The following is a 16,542-nucleotide window of genomic DNA, read 5'->3' as shown; positions in this document are numbered from 1 at the left end:
AAATGATAGGAAGACAGGAACTAGGAGATCTGGAGTAGATGCCTGCAGATTGTGGTAGGCAAAATGAGGAACCCCTACAATGCCTATCCCCTATCCCTGGAACCTGCGCATATGTTACCTTACATGGCAAAAGAGACTTTGCAGATATGCTTAAGGTTATGGACCTTCAGGTGGTTTTTTTAAGTGGGCCCAGTTTATTCACATCTGTCCTTAAAAGGGCAGAACCTTTCCAGGCTTCAGTGATAGAGATGTAACAATACAAGGAGGGTCAGAGAGATGGCAGCAGGAGAAGGATTCGGTGCCTGTTGCTGATTCTAAGGTGTGGGGAGCTATGTGCAAGAACCAAGAGAAGCCTCTTGGACTTCAGATCACCCCAGGTGACAGATTAGCAAGGACTTGGAGACATCAGTCCTATGACAACATGGAACCGAATTCTGCCGACGCATGGATGAGCAGGGAAAGGGATTCTCTCCTAGAGCCTCCCAAAGGGAATGCAGCCTGGTGACAATGATTTTAATCGAATGAGACCTGAACTAAACTTCTATCCATAGAACTGTAAGATGATATATTTGTGTTGTTCTAAGCCATAAAGTTTGTGAAAATTTGTGATGGCAGCAATAAAAAATAAATACACAAATAGACATGGGTCTGTGTTTGCCTTAGCTGACTTTGAGAAATTTGTGAATGGGATCATTCTTTTGCTGCTACCTCATATAATAGTCCACTCAGTTAAACTCAGCTCTCCTCTATTGAGCATTTACTTGGCTTTATTCAGGGCCTCTCATAAGGTAAGATTTGGTTCCTGCCCTGGAGAAACTGATAATTTGGCAGAAGAGGTGGGTATATAGTAAGGACATCTGCAGTATGTAGCACCTGCTATCACAAAGGAGAGACTGAGATAAGAGGAAGGAAGACAGAAAAGGAGAAAGGAAAGAAGGGAGGTAGAGAGGAAAGATAAACCAGATATAATGATAAAATGAAAAAAATGATAAAGAAGAAAAATTTTTTAAACAAATTTTAACATTGAAAAGACAGTAGAGAAAGACTGTCCTGATTAACTATTGTTGGAGAGTAGAGTTTAGCCCATTTAAAAGAATTCACCAATATGGAATACATATACAATAAAATATTATTTAGCCTTAAAAAGGAAATTCTGACACATGTTACAAGAAGAACAAACATTGAAGACACTATGCTAAGTGGAATAAGCCAGTCACAAAAGGACAAATACTACGTGATTCCACTTGTATGAGGTGCCTAGAGGAATCAAATTCATAGAAACAGAAAGTAGAAAGGGACTGGCGGATGGGAGGGGAATGAGCAGTTATCACCTAATGGGTAAAGAGCTTCAGTTTTGGAAGATGAAAAGAGTTCTGGAGGTGGATGGTAGTGATGGTTACACAACAATGTGAATGTATTTACTGCCAATGAAATATACACATAAAGTTGGTTAAAATGGTCAATTTTACTTAATGTAAATGTTACCACAACAAAAAACATCTAGTCTTTAAATACGTTTTTAAAAACTGGCCAAGATTCACTTAATTGAACATTCTCACTACAAGTTCAGAAAGCAGAATTCAATTCTGCTCACTTATGAAATGGGCTGTGTCTCTCAGATTTTCATGTGGATTTAGATGAGGAATTTAACTTAAGAGAGGGACAGAGTAAAATGCATTCTCCTTCATTGGTAACCTTGTGTTTGAAGGGAAATGGAGGCAGAGAATGCCTTCAATTCTGTGGCTGCCATGCAACCATAAAGCTGAGGACCAGCAAGCTTAACCTTTTTCCTCTTCCCCAAAGCCTGCCTTTCTCAGAGACACAACATTCCAATGTCTGCTTTTTAATTTCTTCTCTGTAGATGAGTCCTTACGCAGGCAGTGTTATTATTTCATATCTCAGCTCCTAATCCTGAAACTCGGACTCTGGTTTCTCTGGTAGCTGTCATTTAAATTGACTACAAAGTAAACTTTTATCCTGTGAGAAAGAGCATATTTTAAATCCTGCTTAATTTACAGCTTCCCCTTCTGTGTTTTGAACTTTCAAATATGGTTCTATGTAAAGGAATTTTTATCAGACATCTATGAAAATCATTAAACAGAATAAACTTTGAGAATATAGTTTGGTTGACCATCTTTTAAAAATAAACAAATCAAACATTTTCCTCTGAAAACTTCCAGAAAACATACTTTCTTTTGCTAGTGAGGAATTCAGGTTCAGTCTGGGGTTATGCAAATTCATCATGAAGCATAGCAGACAAGTGAAGGTACTTACTGGATTGCTCAGAATGGCAGCAGGTGGAGGAAAACCCAACTAGGAAACAAGTCTTGAAAATGACCTGCCACCCCACCTCCATGGATGGTCTTTTCTTAAAGACCACCATCAAACCTCTTTCTGAAAGCAGCTTTCGAGTTCAGAACCTCCTAAGGTTAGTATCTGAAATTCCATCTATGCCTAAAACTTTCTTTTTGTAATACTTCTGAATTTCATTTTTTAATTCTTGCTGAGTTGAAAATCATTGCCTAAACAATGAATCTGAGAAAATGCACTTATATTTCCTGAACAATAATAAACGGTGGAAGTAGCAAATGGAATTAGATAGTAAAATCAGGACGTTTTTTCATCTACTGTTGATAATAATAACTCTGGCTCCAATTTTTATAAAATCTAAGATTTTTTCTTAGCAAAACTCATAGGAAATCAACATATCCTGGGATAACTTGTAGTAGACTGTGGTGTCTGCCCATGTTGTCCACCTAGCAACATTTCACAGCTCTCTTCTTCAGTAACATACTTGTTCCCTTGCTCCATGGGGATATTATTTGTCTGCTGTTGTATAAGAAGTTACTAAAAATTTTGCGAACTACAGCATACATGATTTATTATTGCTCATGGGTACTGTGAGTCAGGAATTCAAACAAGGCAGAGCAGGGTGGCTTGTCTCAATTACACAATGCCTGGTGCCACAGCTGGAAGACTTTGAAGGTGGAGGGACTAAGGGCTCAAGTCATGTGAAAGCCCATTCGACTTACGCACGTGCTGGCTGTTGACTGGGGCACCCACATGTTGCCTCTCCAGATGGCCTGGGCTTCCTCAGAACATGGAGGCTGAGGTCTAAGATGACTGTCTCTAGAGAAGGAGCGTGTGTGCCAGCCATAAACTGTCTCCTTTTTGTGTCCTAGCTTTGAGAGCTACATACCATTTCTGTAGTATGGCTGGATGGGGCCATCACAGCTCCTACCCGGATTCAAGGGGAGGGAATATAGGTCCCTTTCGCTCTTAGTAGGAGATGTGTCAGTCACACAGCAGGAAGAATCTATGCAATGGAGTAAATATGTTGGTGGGGCTATCTTTGGAAAACAACATCTGTCAAAGTTGGGCGTGTGACCCAAGCAAAATTGATCCGAATATTTCCCTTAGAATGATCAGTAGACCCTGAGAGAAAGAAGTTCTCTATTTTCTTAGAGTTTCTAAGGTGAAGGGTGTAAATGAGGGGTGGCAGAAAGCAACTTCTCTACATACGGAAAGTGTCTAAATGCAGAACTGAGACCGAGTAAAAATAAGATGAGAAAATAAATAGAGAAAGAGTTCTGCTGGTATTGCTGTTGTCCCTCCCACACCCAGCACAGTGATTTGCATGTTGTAAGTAGTCAATAATAGCTACTGAATGAATAGAAGAAAGTCTTAACAACTGGAACACAATCAAATGTGGGTAATACTACTCAGAATAAGAACTCGAAATATCGGTGGTCCTTATTAATCTGTGTTCCTTACTTTGCGTGTGCTGTGTTTGTCTACATGTATCTGTGCTCCTTGGGTCTAATTTTACCCATCCACCTGATTTCTTTCCTTTTTTAATTTTTTTTGTGGGCGGGGGCGATGGAGTCTTGCTCTGTCGCCCAGGCTGTAGTGCAGTGGCACAATCTCGGCTCACTTCAGACTGTACCTCCCAGGCTCAAGCAATTATCCTGCTTCAGCCTCCCGAGTAATTGGTATTATAGGCATGTTAATTTTTGTATTTTTAGTAGACACAGGGTTTCACCTGTTGACCAGGCTGGTCTCGAACTCCTGACCTCAAGTGATCCACCCATGTTGGCCTCCCAAAGTGCTGGGATTACGGGTGTGAGCTACCATGCTCGGCCCCATCTACCTGATTTCTAGGGATGACTCCTTGTTCTCTCCTACCCAGCTGGGTACTATCCCTGCAACTAGAGCATGGTTAATTTTATTTATTATTGTTACAGGCCAAGGTCATTTTCCTAGAAATATCTGCCTTACTCCGTTTTTCTATGAATGAGGTATTTATTCCTAGATACTGCAACTCTTCCTGGTTTTCTATCCCCCAGGCTTTTTAAATTGGCTATCATCTTACCTTTGTGACTCATATTTACACTTAAAAAATTTTTTTTTCAGTGATTTTAGAGTTTCACTCTTAGGAGTGGTTCGTGTACATACTCCAGTTGAGAAAACTGGCAAATACGTGAACTACCTTACATGAGAATCACTGTAGAACTTTCGAAACTACACAAAGCTAATGCCCTGTAGCCCCTTCCCACAGGATTAGAATACTTGGGTTTGAAGCATGGCATTTGCATTTCTAGAAAACTCCACAGGTGATGTCAACACATACCTAAGAGCCACTGAGATTAACAGAATATTTGGGATTAGAAGTAACCCAGTAGGCTCACGTTCTCCTGGCCCTCAAACCTCTAACACCATTCTTGATGTCAAACTCTTAGGAGTGCAGTTGACAGGGATGTAGAAGAGTTCTCTTATATCTTCCCAACCTTAACTTCCAAGGAAAGGTGCAGATTCCACCATACATGCTCACCAAGGAAAAATGACCTCTTTCTCTCCCCCAGGTCTGGGCTGGGGTCCTTAAGAGATGGTGCCCTAGGAAGTCTGTGTATTGCCTGATCAGTGCGGGCAATGAGACTTGGGGTGAATCTGATGAACTTTCACCTTTCCTGTTCCCTCTACAGGAGGAGCCATTAGATTAGACTCCTAATGTACTACAAGGTGAGAAGGAGTCTAAGGTGGGAAGACTCCTAATGTACCACAACAAGGAAGATGAGAAGGCACTTCTGAAACCTGAAACAGATGTGTATTAGAAACAGCCTGATAGCCAACTTTCCAAGGATATTTCTTAGGAAACTGGAAGAAAAGTCTTCAGCTGACCAGCTCTGCTGTGACCAGGCTGGGGTGGAAGGAGCATGGAAACTCCAGAACATAAATTGGAAGAGTATTTCACTTAAACGTCAGGCTTCATTTTAATTTTGTCTGGCTGAAAAAGGGCCAACTGGGAAATAGCTTTTTTATTTCCCTCTGAGTATAGCCAATGAAAGCATGGATTTAGAATAATTGTAAGAGGCAGTGGGAGTGTTTGCAGTTCTGCAAGAACAGTTTGCACAGCTGCAAAAGGGAGTTTTCTGTGTGCTTTCCTCCAATGCGGGTGAGGGCTTGACGTCAGTGGTGGCTCAGAGCATAGAGACCAGGTCCCGCACCCTCTCCCAGCACTCACAGAGCTGCCCTGCCGCCCCACCCTGGCTGCTTCTTCCCAACATGGGCCCTTTGGGGAGGTGCCAGTGTTCTGTCTGTGAAAGAGAAAGCTGTGCAAAGGAAGGGTGGAGCACAGCATTTGGGCTGGGATGACAGACACAGGCCATCACATTACAGGACGGACTTGGAGGAGATGGAACAGACTTTGTGGTGGCTGTAGCTTTGGCATAAAACCTTTGTTTCCATCTTTGCTCTGAGCTGATTTAGAACGTTTCTCTTTCTTAAATAGGAATGTATTTTAGATGTGCAAAATCTTTGCCGAGTTGCTCCCAACCAATTTTTAAAACCTATTTTGTTCGAATTGTGCCCATTCCTAGTCCAGTTTTCAAAAAATCCAGGTCTTGAGAAGCAAAGATTATTAGGCCAGAAACATTTTCTTTCAGGTAGAGATTTTCACAGCGAGTAGATTGTGAGTCTGCCAGGATAGTGTAATTCTACTTTGGCCATGGGCACAGTGACAAGGAGACCATTCCCACAGAATCGTGTTAGCACTGTGAGCATACCTTGAGCTCCTGCTTCATCACTTTTCTGTTATGACTCTGCCGCTAATATCAGTTGCTAGTATCTAATCTTGGCAAGTCATTTAACCTGTTAGGCACTCAATGTTTTCATTTGTAAGAGGAAGGTAATCATTTCTATTACATCATCAAGTTGTTATAAATATAACATTGTGAATGCGGAGGTGCTTTGAAAAAGTTAGAAATGCTAGACATGAGCTTTAAAATGTTCAGGGATAGAGGAATGGAGATTATGAGCAAAATTCCAGGAGAAACAATGAATTCGAAAGCACCATCTGCCAGCTACGTACTCACTACAGGGAATTTCAGACTCCCCAGCCCTGTGGAGAAATGGAAGATCCAATTAGACATGTCACAGAGCAGCAATGAAAAGATGTTTGGGTGGACAGTATTTTTTTTATGATTTTTATTTAATGACACTCACAGACCAAAGACTATAACCCTCTGTCCCTGCCTCTGGTTCTCCCCAACTTTAATTCACTCCATTCCCTGCTGTTAGACCAGAAACAACTCTGACCATAGAAATCAAGAATGCTAGAACTGGCAGAGAACTGTGAAATCATTTTACAGACAAGCTGGTTGATTTGTGTATGTTGCCAACTCTCTCACTCCAGACATCAATGACCACCCCAGATAATTATTACCTTCTATGATCCATAGGTAATTTTATCCCATTTTCTTTTACCACTCACATGCTCCAGTCAAACTGGAATACAGCCTGTTACTTGGAAATTGTATGCGTTTTCAGGATTAAGAAAGATGGGAGGGGCAACTTAAGTAAAGGGAAAAGCATGGTTAAGAGCACAGAAGAGGATGATATAAATATATTTAAGTGAGGTCAGGGATGTGAACTGGAGGAGCTGAGCACTGAAAGATGCTGTCCTAGTCCATTTCACTGCCATAACAAAATACCACAGACTCAAACAACAGAAGGTGGCTTAAACAACAGAAATTTATTTTCCCACAGTTCTGGAGGCTGAAAGTCTGAGATCAGGATACCAGCATGATCGGTGTATTAGTCCATTCTCATGCTGCTAATAAAGACATACCTGAGACTGGGTAAATTATGAAGGAAAGAGGTTTAATTGACTCATAGCTCCACATGGCTGGGGAAACCTCACAGTCATGGCAGAAGATAAAGGAAGAGCAAAGGGGCATCTTACATGGCAGCAGGCAAGAACGCTTGTGCAGGGGAATGCCCCTATATAAAACCATCAGATCTTGTGAGATTTATTCCCTATCACGAGAATAGTATGGGAGAAACCACCCCCATGATTCAATTGTCTCCACCTGGCCCTGCCCTTGACACATGGGGATTTTTACAACTCAAGGTGAGATTTGGGTGGGGACACAGCACCAAACCATATCAGTGGGGTTCTGGTGAAGCCCTCTCCATGGCTTGTAGATAGTTGCCTTTCTGCTATGTCCTTACATACCAGAGAGAGAGAGAGAGTGAAGGAAGAGGATATCTTCTAAGGACACTAATGCCATCCTGAGGGCCCATCCTTTGACCTCATCTAACCCTAATTATCTTCCAAAGGCCCCATCTTCAAATACCATCACTTTGAGGTAGAACTTCAACATATGAATTTGGGGTGGGGAGACAGAAACATTCAGCCCATAACAGATGGGTGTGCTTTTGATCGGTGGAGAGGAAAGATCAGGGCAATTATGGTTGTACAGTCACACAGAATCTTAGAAGAAGGAGAGAGGTCAGAGTTTATCTCATCCCGGGATTTTTAAATGATCTTCTAAAGATTGCTGGGCGTTTTAGGGAGTCCCCCATCCAACCAGGGAAGAGGAATGGAGAGTTGGGGGAAAGGAAATTCCCAGTTCACGAGAATCTGGATTCTGTATTTGTTATCAATAAAAATTATTTTTTTTTAAATCTGCTTTACTTATAAGATTTTACCCAAAGAAATGGTTTTGAGCTGAAGACAAATAAGCAAACAAAGGTTATAAGAAAATAAATATCTAAACTGGGAGCGGCCTTTGTAAATGACTGGAGACATTTTAGTGAAATTGGAAAATTTCACCTACGTCTCAATTCTCCTCGTCCAGTAGCTCTTCTTTGATGCTCTCCTTTCAGAAATCTTCTCTTTTATTTCTGATTAATGCTCAGATATAGTGTTAAAAAGGTTGAAAAGTTAGGTGTGGAAACAAAGTTGGTGAGATTAAAAAGTTAGACACGAAGAAGGACAAAGAAACTTCCAGACAAGATAACAAATATAAAATAAGTCTCTTTTCATAGTAGGAAGAATAATTCAGAAGAGGTTTTCAGAATATAGACAAAGGGGAAGAAATTCCCAAAGGTGTTACTGGAATTCAGGATAGGATGGAGGAATAAAAACTGTATCTGATCAAAAAATTCAAAGAAAATAAAGTTCCTCTGCACCATTAAAAATAAATAAAGAAAAATAGGTTGACTTCATTTTTTAAAAATATTTTAAGACAGTTCAGGCAAATAAGCTAATACAAGAATGTTTGCAGGCACTATCTTAGAGAGGTTGTTTTCAAGTAAAATAGATATAAGGAAAACAGGGAATGGGAAAAAGGAGGAAGTAACTCAACTTTTATAATCACATTAAAAATTATTTTTATACTGTGATATTCCCAGTGGAGAGAGGAAAAGAGTTCAAATAAAATAACATGACACTTCCTCACCCGCCCCCCCCCCCCCACCCAATCCTCCAAGGAGTAAATGCTCCTCTTCTTCCCTTCGTGTTCCAAATGAGGGTGTCCACCGGGCAATTTTTCCAAAATGGGTCAGCATTATGCATACCTGACCTGAATTAATGGCACTCCTGAAAGAGTTCTCAGTGTGATGTTTAACCCTAGGTTCCTCTTAAAGAGGGAATGTGGTGGTAGGAAATAATCTAGGGAAAAATCCTCACTCACCAGAAGCCTTATCCTTTCAAAAGAGTATTTCCAGATAATTCCTGAAAGTTGCCTCTAGTCACCAGCTTTGCATACTTGTGAATAGATACACATAATCACCCCAAGGCAACACTTAAGGCTGAAAGGCTGAAAGCCTTCTTGCTTATAAAGCTTTACCTGTAATAGCCTCACAAATAATATTTTTCTGAGTACCAAGAGCAGTTTTTCAGAGAAGGGAACCCAAAATATAGAGAACAGAGATGGAGGTGAGGTAGCCAGCCTCCCAGAGGGTCCCTCAATGATTTGTCCCTACTGGTATTCACATCCTTGTGTAGTCACCTCCCACACTGAATTAGGATTTGTATTTGTGACTAACAGAATAGGTCAGAAGTGATAGCTTGTGACTTCTGAGACAAGGCCACAATAGATAATGTGGTTTCACTCTCTTTAAGATCACTTACCCTGGGAGAAGGCAACTGCCACGTCATGAGGATACACAAGCAGCACTCTGGAGAGATTAACGTGGTGAGAAACTGAAGCCTCCAGCTAAAAGCCACATGGGTGAGCTGCAACCTAGATGACTGCAACCCTGGACAACATCTTGATTGTAATCTCATCAAGGACTATGAGCCTGAACATCTAGCTAAGCTGCTCCTCAATTCTTGACTCACCTAAACTGGGGTAATAAATGTTAGTAGTTTTAAGTCACTAAGATTTGGTGTGATTTGTTATACAGAAAATGAACTAACACAGAGGGGCTTCCTGGACAGGCAGGGAGAAATCTCATTCTGTGTTAGGGATGTGATCAGGGGTAATATTAAAATATCTTTTAAAAAGAAAAATGATTTGATAAGTTATCGATAAGCCAACATAACACTTATTCTAAAATCTAACAAAAATAGCACACAGAAAAGTACAGACAAATGTCACTTTAAGAACATACAGGCAAATATCATAAATATACAAGAAAATACAGTAATATAAGAAAACTCATAATCAATTAGGGTTTGCTTTAGGAATGCAAAGATGTTTTAATGTGGCTATTTATTCATCCAGCATATTTTTGAAAAATTGATTAATAGAATGTATTATATTATTATTACTAAAAAAAGCTATATGATTGGATAGATGGCAAAAGGTAGTCAATGAATATCCAACATCCATTCTAATAAAACACATACACCCATACATACGTATTAAAATTTAAAAACAAATCAAGAAGGAAATTTACTTATTTTGAGAAAAATATTTGTCAAATGAATAACACACATACTTAAATTCGGGATAGCTCTGGTGTTTTTACATTATACTAAAAAAGGCAAATATGATCAATTCTATACTGTTATGTTTATATTATATAAATCATGATACATACACTACCTAACATTTTCCTGAAGATCCTAACAAATTCAATAAGACAAGTGTAAATACTGTTAAAGGAAGAGACAGATGACTGTTATTTGCAATATGATCGTAATCTCAAGAACAATTAGAACTAACAACAGGGAGTTTAGGAAGATGTTCATATAAAAGAAAAATGATTATTGAACATTTGTTTATATACCAGCATACCCAGCAATAGTTTAGAGATACCTAGATACTTTATAAAGTTCCAACAATAGTTTCTATGCTATTATAAATGGGGTCTTTTTAAAATTATATTTTTCTAAGACTTTCATGAAAAAACACTTTATTAAAAAACATAAAGAACTTAAATAAATGGATTTACATATTGCATTTCAATTTAGAAAGATTCAATCTTATATAAATTCTACTTTCTCCCAAATTAATTTATGAACTTAACACAATCCTACTGAAAGTCCTGTGATGGTCAACGTTATATGCCAACTTGATTAGGCTAAGAGATGCCCAGATAGCTAGTAAAACATTATTTCTGGGTGTGTCTGTGAGGGTGTCTTGGGAAGAGATTAGCATTTCAATCAGTAGACTGAGTAAAGAAGATGACCCTCACCAATGTGGGCAGGCATCATCCAATCCTTTGCGGGCCTGAATAGAACAAAAAGGCAGAGAAAGGGCACATTTGCTCTGTTTGAACCAGGACATCGATTTTCTTCTGTTCTTGGACATTGGTGCTCCTGATTCTCAGGCCTTTGAACTCAGACTAAATTACATTACTGGCTTTCTTGGTTATCCAGCTAGCAGATGGCAGATCACGGGACTTCTTAACTTCTAAAATCAAGTGAGTCAATTCCCATAGTAAATTTCCTCTTCTCTATCTCTCTCATTCTCTCTGTCTCTTTCTCTCCAATATCCTATTGGTTAAGTTTCTCTGGAGAACCCTGATTTATACAAATTCTAACTGCTTTTATTCTTTTTTTTTTTTTCTATTCTATTGATTCTAACTTTTTTTTGGAAAAATAAACACATGAGAAGGTTAATGAGAGTGGAGACTTGACCTACCAGATATCCAAACCTACTTTAAAGCTACCGTACATAATTGAAACAATTTAATTCGACATAAATATAGAAAAAAAGTCAGTGAAACATAATATAGGATCTAGATTAAAATTCACATATGTGTAATTCATTTTCAATATGTGTAATTCATTTTAAATATAAAACATAAAGATGGAATTTTTAAATACCTGGAATATTACAATATGTAGCAATATGAAATGTTTCATATTTCAATATGTAGCATAGCAACAATTTGCTGTCAAATTGCTAAGAATAAGTTAAATTCATTTGGGTGGAATTTATTTTTGTGTAGGATGAAAGATATAATATTCATAGTTTATTTTTCTTTTTACATTTACAAATATTAGGATAAAATGTTTTTATACCTAAGGTGGAGAAGGTTTTTCTAAGCTGGCCACAAAAATGAAAGCAGTAAAGGAAAACACTAACTTTATGACTTTTGTTTTTACAGAAGCATATGGTACTTTAAATCAAATCTTTCAGTATGAGTGACTAATAAAAAGGTGTTATAAATATTTTCAGCATATATTATAAATGTGCTATATAAAGAGTGATATATAAAGAGTTTTTAGCCGGGCGCGGTGGCTCAAGCCTGTAATCCCAGCACTTTGGGAGGCCGAGACGGGCGGATCACGAGGTCAGGAGATCAAGACCATCCTGGCTAACATGGTGAAACCCCGTCTCTATTAAAAAATACAAAAAACTAGCTGGGCGTGGTGGCGGGCGCCTGTAGTCCCAGCTACACGGGAGGCTGAGGCAGGAGAATGGCGTAAAGCCGGGAGGCGGAGCTTGCAGTGAGCTGAGATCCGGCCACTGCACTCCAGCCTGGGCGACAGAGCAAGACTCCGTCTAAAAAAAAAAAATAAATAAATAAATAAATAAACTACCACTGACATTCTTCACAGAACTAGAAAAAAACTATTTTAAAATTCACATGGAACCAAAAAAGAGCCCAAATAACTAAGGCAATCCTAAGCAAAAAGAACAAAGCTGGAGGCATCATGCTACCCAACTTCAAACCATACTACAGGGCTACAGTAACCAAAACAGCACAGTACTGGTACAAAAACAGACACACAGACCAATGAAACAGAATAGAAAACCCAGAAATAAGGCTGCACACCTACAACTATCTGATCTTCAACAAACCTGACAAAAACAAGCAATGGGGAAAGGATTCCCTATTTAATAAATGAGATAACTGGCTAGCCACATGCAGAAGATTGACACTGGACTCCTTACTTACACAATATACAAAAATTAACTCAAGATGGATTAAAGACTTAAAAGTGAAACCCAAAACTATAAAAACTCTGGAAGACAACCTAGGCAATACCATTCTGGACACAGGAATGGGCAAAGATTTAATGACAAAGACACCAAAAGTAATTGCAACAAAAGCAAAAATTGACAAATGGGATCTAATTGAAGAGTTTCTGCACAGCAAAATAAACTACCATCAGAGTAAACAGAAAACCTACAGAATGGAAGAAAATTTTTGCAAACTATGCATCTGACAAAGGTCTAATATCCAGCATCTATAAGGAACTTAAACAAATGTACAAGAGAAAAACAAACAACCTCATTAAAAAGTGGGTGAAGGACATGAACAGACACTTTTCAAAAGAAGACAGACATGTGAGCAACAAGCATATTTAAAAAGCTCAATATCACTGATCGTTAGATAAATACAAATCAAAACCACAATCAGATGCCATCTCACAGCAGTCAGAATGGCTATTATTAAAAAGTCAAAAATCAAAGCTGACAAAAACAAGCAATGGGGAAACTAATTCCTATTCAATAAATGGTGCTGGGATAACTGGCAAACCATATGCAGAAGATTGAAGCTGGACCCCTTCCTTGTACCACATACAAAAATCAACTCAAGATGGATTAAAGACATTAATGTAAAACCCAAAACTATAAAAAACCTGGAAGACAACCTAGGCAATACCATTCTGGACATAGGAACGGGCAAACATTTTATGATGGAAACACCAAAAGCAATCACAACAAAAGTAAAAATTGACAAATGGGATCTAATTAAAGAGCTTCTGCACAGCAAAAGAAACTATCAACAGAGTCAACAGACAACCTAGAGAATGGGAGAGAAATGTTTGCAAACTGCATCTGACACAGATCTAATACCCAGCATCTATAAGAAACTTAAACAAATTTACAAGAGAAAAACAACCCCAGTAAAAAGTGGGCAAAGGGCATGAACAGACACTTTTCAAAAGAAGACATACATGCAGCCAAAAAGCATATTAAAAAAAGCTCAATATCACTGATTATTAGAGAAATGCAAATCACAACCATGATGGGATACCATCTCACACCAGACAGAATGACTATTACTAAAAAGGAAAAAAATAACAGATGCTGGCGAGGTTGTGGAGAAAAGGGAATGCTTTTAAACTATTGGTGAGAATGTAAATTAGTTCAGCCATTGTGGAAAGCAGTATGGCAGTTCCTCAAAGAGCTAAAAGCAGAACTCCCATTCGACCCAGCAATCCCATTACTGGGTATATACCCAGAGGAATATAAAGCATTCTACCATAAAGACACATGCACAAAAATGCTCACTGCAGCACTGTTCACAATAGTAAAGATGAGGAATCAATCTAAATGCCCATCAATGACAGACTGGATAAAGAAAATGTGGTGCATTATACACCATGAAATATTATGCAGCCATAAAAAAGAATGAAGTCATGTCTTTCGCAGGAACATGGATGGAGCTGTAGGCTATCATCCTTAGCAAACTAATGCAGGAACAGAAAATCAAATACCACAGGTTCTCACTTACAAGTGGGAACTAAATGATAAGAACTTATGAATGCAACAAGAGCGAAAAAGCAAACACTGAGTTCTACTTGATGAGGGAGAGTAGGAGGGGGGAAAGGAGCAGAAAAGATAACTACTGGGTACTGAGCCTGTATCTGGGTGATGTAACAATATGTACAACCAACTCCTGTGACACGTGTTTGTAACAAACCTTCACATATACCCCAAAACCTAAATAAACATTTTAAAGTAATAATAATAAAGTTTTAAAAAGTAAAAAAATAACAGATGCTGATGAGGTTGTGGAGAAAAAGGAATGTTTATACACTTGGTCAAAGTGTAAATTAGTTCAACAATTGTGGAAGACAGTGTGGTAATTCCTCCAAAGACCTACAAACAGAAAAACCATTTGACCCAGCAATCCCATTACTGGGTATTCACCCCCCAAAATATAAACCATTCTGTTATAAAGATACATGCATGCATATGTTCATTGCAGCACTATTCACAGCAGCAGAGACATGGAATCAACCTAAATGCCCACCAATGATAGACTGGATAAAGAAAATGTCATACATATACACCATAGATTACTATGCAGCCATAAAAAAAAATGAGATCACGTTCTTTGCAGGAACATGGATGGAGGTGGAGGCCATTATCCTTAGCAAACTAATGCAGGAACAGAAAACCAAATACTACATGTTCTCACTTATAAGTGGAAGCTAAATGATGAGAACTCATGGACGCATAGAGGGGAACAACACACACTGGAGCCTATCAGAAGGTGGAGGGTAGAAGGAGGGAGAAAATCAAGAAAAATATTATAACTATTGGGTACTAGGCTTAACACTTGGGTGATGAAATAATCTGTACAACAAGCCCCTGTGACACAAATTAACCTATATAACAAACATGCACATGTACCCCTGAATTTTTTTTAAAAAGCTAAATTTTAAAAAATTACAAACTTTGAAGAGCAAAATTTATTTTAACCTACCAAAGAAATAGGAATGGTATTAGTAATAAGGGTATGACAAAACAAGCAATCTCCTAATAGTTGGTAGCAATATAAACTGTTACAACATTACAATTTGTTTGTTTTTTTTATTATTATACTTTATGTTCTAGGGTACATGTGCACAATGTGCAGGTTTGTTACATATGTATACATGTGCCATGTTGGTATGCTGCACCCATCAACTCATCATTTACATTAGGTATATCTGCTAATGCTATCTCTCCCCCCACCCCATAACAGGCTCCGGTGTGTGATGTTCCCCTTCCTGTGTCCAAGTGTTCTCATTGTTCAATTCCCACCTATGAGTGAGAATATGTGGTGTTTGATTTTCTGTTTTTGATAGTTTGCTGAGAATGATGGTTTCAAGCTGCATCCATGTCCCTACAAAGGATATGAACTCATCCTTTTTTATGGCTGCATAGTATTCCGTGGTGTATATGTGCCACATTTTCTTAATCCAGTCTGTCATTGATGGACATTTGGGTTGGTTCCAAGTCTTTGCTATTGTGAACAGTGCTGCAATAAACATACGTGTGCATGTGTCTTTATAGCAGCACGATTTATAATCCTTTGGGTATATACCCAGTAATGGGATGGCTGGGTCATATGGTACTTCTAGTTCTAGATCCTTGAGGAATCGCCATACTGTTTTCCATAATGGTTGAACCAGTTTACAATCCCACCAACAGTGTAAAAGTGTTCCTATTTCTCCACATCCTCTCCAGCACCTGTTGTTTCCTGACTTTTTAATGATTGCCATTCTAACTGGTGTGAGATGGTATCTCATTGTGGTTTTGATTTGCATTTCTCTGATGGCCAGTGATGACGAGCATTTTTTCATGTGTCTGTTGGCAGTATGCATGTCTTCTTTTGAGAAATGTCTGTTCATATCCTTTGCCCACTTTTTGATGGGGTTGTTTGTTTTTTTCTTGTAAATTTGTTTGAGTTCTTTGTAGCTTCTGGATATTAGCCCTTTGTCAGATGAGCAGATTGCAAAAATTTTCTCCCATTCTGTAGGTTGCCTGTTCACTCTGATGGTAGTTTCTTTTGCTGTGTAGAAGCTCTTTAGCTTAATTAGATCCCATTTGTCAATTTTGGCTTCTGTTGCCGTCACTTTTGGTGTTTTAGACATGAAGTCCTTGCACATGCCTATGTCCTGAATGGTATTACCTAGGTTTTCTTCTAGGGTTTTTATGGTATTAGGTCTAACATTTAAGTCTCTAATCCATCTTGAATTAATTTTTGTATAAGGAATAAGGAAAGGATCCAGTTTCAGCTTTCTACTTATGGCTAGCCAATTTTCCCAGCACCATTTATTAAATAGGGAATCCTTTTCCC

Source organism: Rhinopithecus roxellana, chromosome 3, assembly GCF_007565055.1.
Source record: "Rhinopithecus roxellana isolate Shanxi Qingling chromosome 3, ASM756505v1, whole genome shotgun sequence".
In the NCBI taxonomy this organism is placed as follows: domain Eukaryota; kingdom Metazoa; phylum Chordata; class Mammalia; order Primates; family Cercopithecidae; genus Rhinopithecus; species Rhinopithecus roxellana.
This window is presented reverse-complemented; position numbering follows the sequence as displayed.